The 6,819-nt window shown below is 32.1% G+C and overlaps 1 protein-coding gene across 3 annotated transcripts in view; it reads right to left on the bottom strand.

The window, feature by feature from the left end:
- Positions 1-945: 945 nt before the first annotated feature.
- The window catches only part of LOC111086416, a 39,919-nt gene continuing 34,045 nt past the window's right edge, over positions 946-6,819 (bottom strand). Inside the window, exons 4-5 of one of the 3 annotated variants that reach the window (XR_002611132.1) lie at positions 4,592-4,816; positions 946-3,179 (exon numbers count right to left, since the gene is read on the bottom strand). The gene's annotated coding sequence lies outside the window, so the exon portion shown is untranslated. Of the gene's footprint in view, positions 3,180-4,173; positions 4,270-4,591; positions 4,817-6,819 lie in introns of those variants that run through there. The other 2 variants (XM_022389157.1, XM_022389158.1) reach the window with 2 other exon arrangements.

Here is a 6,819-nt window from a genome sequence, read left to right on the forward strand (position 1 = left end):
GGGTCTACATATTTATAACTGTGCCGATTCTTCTTTGGGTCTCCATATTTATAACTGTGCCGATTCTTCTTTGAGTCTCCATATTTATAACTGTGCTATTCTTCTTTGGATCACCATATTTATAACTGTGTCATTCTTCTTCTTTGGGTCTACATATTTATAACTGTGCTATTCTTCTTTGGATCACCATATTTATAACTGTGTCATTCTTCTTCTTTGGGTCTATGTACATAAAACATTACCATTCTTCTTCTTTGGGTCTACATATTTATAACTGTGCTATTCTTCTTTGGGTCTACATATTTGTAACTGTGCTATTCTTCTTTGGGTCTACATATTTATAACTGTGCTATTCTTCTTCTTTGTGTCTATATTTTTAAAACTGTGCTATTCTTCTTTTTTTTTTTTTTTTTTGGGTTGTTCGCATGTAAAACCATGCGATCGTTTCTAGAAACATAAAATCTTGATTAGGAAATTCTTTGTGGTTTTTTTTTTTAAATTTCTAACTTGAATAGATGCTATAAGTACCAATAACCCGATTATCACCGGTATGAAAAGACAAACAAGTACAATTCATTTTTCTAAATTCGTTTAAACATTTTAGCAAACAAATAAGGAATCTTAATTATAATAATAAACATGCTGTTATTAAGTTGAAACCGCACATTTTTCAAATTAAATATTTTCTTTCTTACTGCATCTTATCATATAAACTATTTTATTCAAGATTTTGAACTTTTTAAGGTATTTATATTTCATCATTTTAAAACGTTGTAAACAGCGAAATAATGAAATGTTATTATTACAGAGAAATACGCCAGTTTGCTGATATCATAAATATGTCTGAATTTTGTTTGTGTACGCGTGTTTAGGTAACTGCACTTTTGTGTCAAAACAATAAATTCAGCCAAGAAAACAACGAATAAGCAGCGACGTTTTATTTATTCAGATATTTATTTTATTACTTTATCAAATAGATCTTACATTTGAAAAATTTCATGACATGCAAATGTTTTACTTCTTACATTATTTACTTGAACATTTCATAGCCTGTGAAACTTTTCCCTCTGTGTTCAATTTATTGAATCAAAATCGAAACAACTGTGCATTTGAGCTTCGTTAATACAATAAAATATATTCAACTAAAAACACTTCTTTAAAACAAGCTGATGTTGGAAAGGATGAACTGAGTGTCACCAAAAACTTTTGTGTAGTATAGCATTTATGGAAATTGTTACAAGCTGATTAATACTGGTTACATTTAGTTCATAATTCCAAACAAATTTTCACTTTTTGTCAAAACAATAAACTTGTAACTGGTGTTATAAACAGTTGTATTTCAAGCTTTTATTTCACACGTCATGCATACATACATTTTATCAGTAACCAATCCTTTCGATCATCGGGAAAATCGTATTCTGCAAGTTACTGACAGCATAGTATTCAGATATTATCCAGCTTTTTATTTCTTACATAAAAATTGGCTCCCCAGTGGCACAGAGTATGGCTGCGGACTTAAAATGCTAGAAACCGGGTTTCGATACCCGTAGTGGGCAGAGCACAAATTGTCCATTGTGTAGCTTTGAGCATAGTTACAAACAAACAAACATACATAAAAATTGTTTTTAAAACTACGATAATATTACTACGTTAGAAAACTTTCTATTCCAGCTGTTTCAAGATCTGTTTGTTTGTTGCTAAGCGCAAAGCTACACAATGGGCCATCTGTGCTCTGCCCACCACGGGTATTGAAACCCGCTGTTAGTGTTATAAGCCATCAGCCTTACCTCTGAGCCACTGGAAGGCTTCTAAGATCAGAAAGCTAGCAATAAAAACTGACGAAATGAAACTTTTCACGTCCCGCCAGGGGCAACCAAACACGAAAACGAAACAAAACAAAAATATTTGGGCATTAAATCACAAAATTGATAATGACTTAAACGGCCAAATAGCGGAACAGGCTTGGCTTACCACTTTTCTAGTGCTGAAGTAAATTCAGAAAATCAAAAAGTCTTAATTTTGAGTCATCATTAATTCTGACATCATCGTTTAATATTTTCACTGTGATTTCTTGACTAATTCGTATTTACCTAATTTTGTGTTACAAGATTTTTTTTCTCATCTTAAAAACATCTGATATAATATAATCATACAAAATACACTCGAGTAATGTATACAAGTAACTTTTGAACATAAATAAATAAAAAACAATTTCCTCACTAACAATTCAGTGGAAACGACAGTTCATGTAAATCAATTTTCACGTGAAACATTAAATTAATGGCTTTTACCTCAAGATACCACAACATGATTTTACACCATCGTTCACACATTCCTAACTTTGGACGTTTTTATGCAAACTCGCGAAGAACTCGGATTGCTACTAATACTTTTCAATACGTAAATTAAGGACTAGTTAGTGGATGTGTATATAGAATTGCGGAACTGATCGAAATCATTTTCTGGTATGATAATCTGTAAAAATAAAGACGGAACAAAAAAAAAGTAAATTTTATCTTCAAAATAATGATTGGAATCTTTAAATTCGTAAGCTTTAATTATATCACCTTTATTGCAGCATATATTTATATATATCTTGGACCGATTTTGTCAATTTATTAAATGAAATTTTGTTAAATTAACTGTTAAAATATTTTTCACACTAAATTATTTTTTCCTATTCACCTAAATCCATGATCTAACAGCTGAGTTTACTTTTCTCCAACAGCTGTACATTTACAAGATAATGTTACAGTTTGCTAATTTCATACATATATTAGAGTTTATAAAATCACATCTGATGCTCTAAATTAGGGTTCTCAAACTCGGGGCTGCAAACCCCCAGAGGGGTCGCAGGAAAGTGTCAGGAGCTGTAGCAAATACACAAGATGCACAATACTATTTAGGTAATAAGTATCTATAAATTTGTTGGGTGGGGCTCAGTCGGTATAAGAAATGTTTTGTGGGGGCCTTTGTGAACCCCTGCTTTAAATAATTGTGATGAAGTTCGTATTCCACAACATGCACAATTAGACGTCTCCAATACTCCCTTTAAGTTTGGAATCACTTCAGAAAATCTCTTATATTAGAAAAATATTGTCTTATTTCCATCTTTTCACATTGTCTGTTGTATATAAATTTTGTATTAAAATGGCATGGAAGTTATGGGCTTCGAGGACCTATAAAAAAACAAACACACATTCAAATTGAGTCTTTAATCACCATAAACGTGATTGTACGGAAACAGTATTCATTAATATAGCTATTTAAACGTAAAATATTATCGCGTATATGACACATGATATGGCACTCAATATTCAAAATAAAAATTAAATATGCAAGGTGGGCCAGAGTTTTGTTGCACCAGTGGTACACATATTACTTTTAATTATCAACTGTTTAAAACTGAAATATGAATATATATATTAACAGCACGTAAACATGACACACAAACATAACAAAAAATCAACTGGTTTGGTGCTGCTGAGCACATGTTGGCAACGAAAAAAAAGAGATTTCAGATCACGTTATGCCATGATGTCAATCTAGAAAGGCCTATTATAAGACAAGCAAGCTCTCGGGTATTCTGTGGCATACTTTTTCACTTCAATATTACAAAAAACAAAAAAGACAAAATTTGATATATATTATTCAAATGTTTTTTTTTGAAATAAACCTCGAAGCTGAGTAATTGGCAGTAATGTTTTAAAGGTCATTATTTTAAAGGCGTTTCAGAAAAATTTATACATTTTAAAAGAACTTTAAGGCATGAGCACAACATGCAATACATAGACTTTGGTTAAAATAAATTGTTGTCAAGTTTAATGTTACGAAAGATGTCTTAAATGAGCTAATTTCGAGGAGATTATACCACAAATAAATCAATTATTATTATATTACAGTTAAAAACTAATAGTTGTCCATGAATGAAAACTCTTACGTGTTCAAAGTATCAAAGAAATATTAGTGGGTCGTGTATTTGGTTTCACGATATGACTAATTGGTGCTATCGTTAGAATACAGAGCGTAACACTTACTGAAACGTTATCATTATGTATGAGATCTCGAGAGAATTTTACATAAATATCTTTATTATTATTATTAATTATCATTTATTTCTGATCAAAGCAAACTACCTACAGAACTAAAAAAAATCAATATAAGAATTAATATCGATAATTTAAGATACAAGTTTAACAAGGGTAATGTTATGCCATAAGCCAAAAAACTTGTAACGATTAGAATCCAATATTTCGTGAGTTGGGTACCCTCCAAAAATATCATGCGAGATTCGGTTACTTTAGATGGGATCAAAATCATAATCCACACTAACAATGCTAAATATCCCTCAAAATAAAGTATATTGTATACATTAAACATTTAAACCAACACTGTTATTGAAACTATAAGTAAAGAAATATAAAGTAAAAGTTATTTACAAAACATAAAAATTAGTTTTTACTTTGTATATCGTACGTTTTCCAACTTCTAATTTTAATGTAGATTTTTTCAAAATTTATTGGTTATTATAGGTCCATACAGTTTTCTCATAACATGCGGTCAAGAAAGTCGTTGTTTTCGTTCTAGCTACCTTTGATCTTTGTCATTCCTTTAGAGATAACACCTGGTCTGTCCATGGGTGATATAGTTGTAAAGCTGCACCTTATACATGAAGGTGGTCAACAGTTTCCTCTAATGGTACGTCAGGTGATATCACGAGGTTACAGCCTCCCTTATGCTTGAATGAGATTGATAGGAATGACCAGTCACGTGTGTAGAATAGTTGCTCCGGGTAAGTCTGCCATTACAGATTCACCTAAGTAACGTGAGGTGTAAATAGTCTGGTACAAGATCTGAGTGAAATAGTCCAAAACATTATCTTGAGTGAATCGGCTATTTTAAAAAGAAGTATTAAGGGATTAAAGCCACCTTGATCAATTCACAAATCCAGAGTCCAATGGAAATACTGAAACCATGTTTGTGTTTGTGATATTAATAGAGAGTGTTTTCATTGTGCATTACACATTGTGTTCAGTCCATTTATTTCTTAGCACAGACTCAGTTAGTTTTGGCGGAACTCAGTATCATCTTGCAATGTATCTTTCCAAGTATAACGTATTTGATTTACTCATACACTATAACCGATTGCCTGTCTCTTGAAAATATAACATTGCATTGAGAATATTAATAAAACCTTGGTATAAAATAAATCTTTGGTATAAAAACTCTGTCTTTTTATATAGGACCTATCTACGCATATGTTAGCGATTGAATTCAACTAAAATTGGAACGGGCAATCAGAAGAGGAAGTAGTGAGTAAAATTGGACTCATGTAACTCACGAAGTTCGGAAAATTCGAGCGTGACCGACACTTGGCTTTTATGATTATGATGATAGTGCTGATTTTAATCGCCAATGGACAATTAATGTATTTAAAATCATTAGATATGTTTATATATAACAGATGAAGAACTACTGAAGATACTGCAGAATAGCCTTGTCCAAATTATTTACAAACTTACCCCTTCAGCATAAAAGAAACCTGACACATTGAGAAAATAAAACCAACTGTGAATTACGCCCTCAAAAAATTAGTAAGAGTGGTGCAACTTAAATTAAAAATAACCCAGTATGAGCGCTACACACACACACACGTTAATAAGTAGCTTTTATATATATTAGATCCAGTTATCAGTGGTAGATAAACAAACCTAGGCAGTAGGAATCTAAAGCTGCGCTAACGTAATCTTACCACCTCAACCTTATCGCATAATGTCCCAGCAGAAATTGTAAAAGTACACCAGATTAAAGCCTTTAAGGGGGGGGGGGGGCAGAGGGCCATTTTGGCCGGGCCTCAAGCTCAAAAGTGTCAAAATTTGACACTTGTACTTTTTGCATTTGTTAAGTTTCACGACTTATTTTTATCCACGGAAAAAGGCTAGAAAAGCATTTATTAAATGTTAAATGATGGTAATATATATATATATGCTAAATAAAAAATGTTCAAATTATGTTTCACTCTTCGTTTGGGCTAATGATTGTCTTATTTTGTTTTCATGTGTCGACATTTTTTATTTTTATTATAGCCAGGAGCCTCAAAAGATAAAAGCGGCCCGGCCTCTCTGAACTTCTGAGAGGGCCCGCACCAAATTTATCTGCTTCACGAAGTTTTCTTATTTAAGTGGCCCAGTGGTAAGTGGAAGATTCCATAAATGCACAAATCTAATGTGACGTATACAGTTAACATAGTTTTTTGCGTTTTGAAATTCGAAATTAATATATATATATGTAATTTTGTTGCTAAGCGATACAGCCTTATCAAAAGACAACTGACCTTTATATATATTAGATATATGTATATATTCAATACTTTTTCTTATCTTTTGTCAGGCGGAATGTGTTGGATCGGGATACCTGTGCTTTTTAAAAAATGGGCAGCAAAAATAAATTAGACATTAAACAAAAATCGCTTCTTTTGATAAGGTCGAATGGTTTTATTTATGTAATATACTATACATATAGTACTCATAGCATCAAATATGTTACCACCTAGTAAGTACTATTAAATGAATTAAACAACTTCCATTGCTATTTTTATTGTTTGTTTGTTACATGACAAATTCTTAAACATCATAAGAAGGAGTCTTTTGGATTGGGATGGTCATGGAATGGATTGTTTTGTTTTTTTTTGTTATGAATTTCGCGCAAAGCTAAACGAGGGCTATCTGCGCTAGCCATCTCTAATTTAGCAGTGTAAAACTAGAGGGAAGACAGCTAGTCATCGCCACCCCCCGCCAACTCTTGGGCTCCTCTTTTCCC

The sequence above is a fragment of the Limulus polyphemus genome, unplaced genomic scaffold (genome assembly GCF_000517525.1).
Source record: "Limulus polyphemus unplaced genomic scaffold, Limulus_polyphemus-2.1.2 Scaffold1078, whole genome shotgun sequence".
NCBI classification, from domain to species: domain Eukaryota; kingdom Metazoa; phylum Arthropoda; class Merostomata; order Xiphosura; family Limulidae; genus Limulus; species Limulus polyphemus.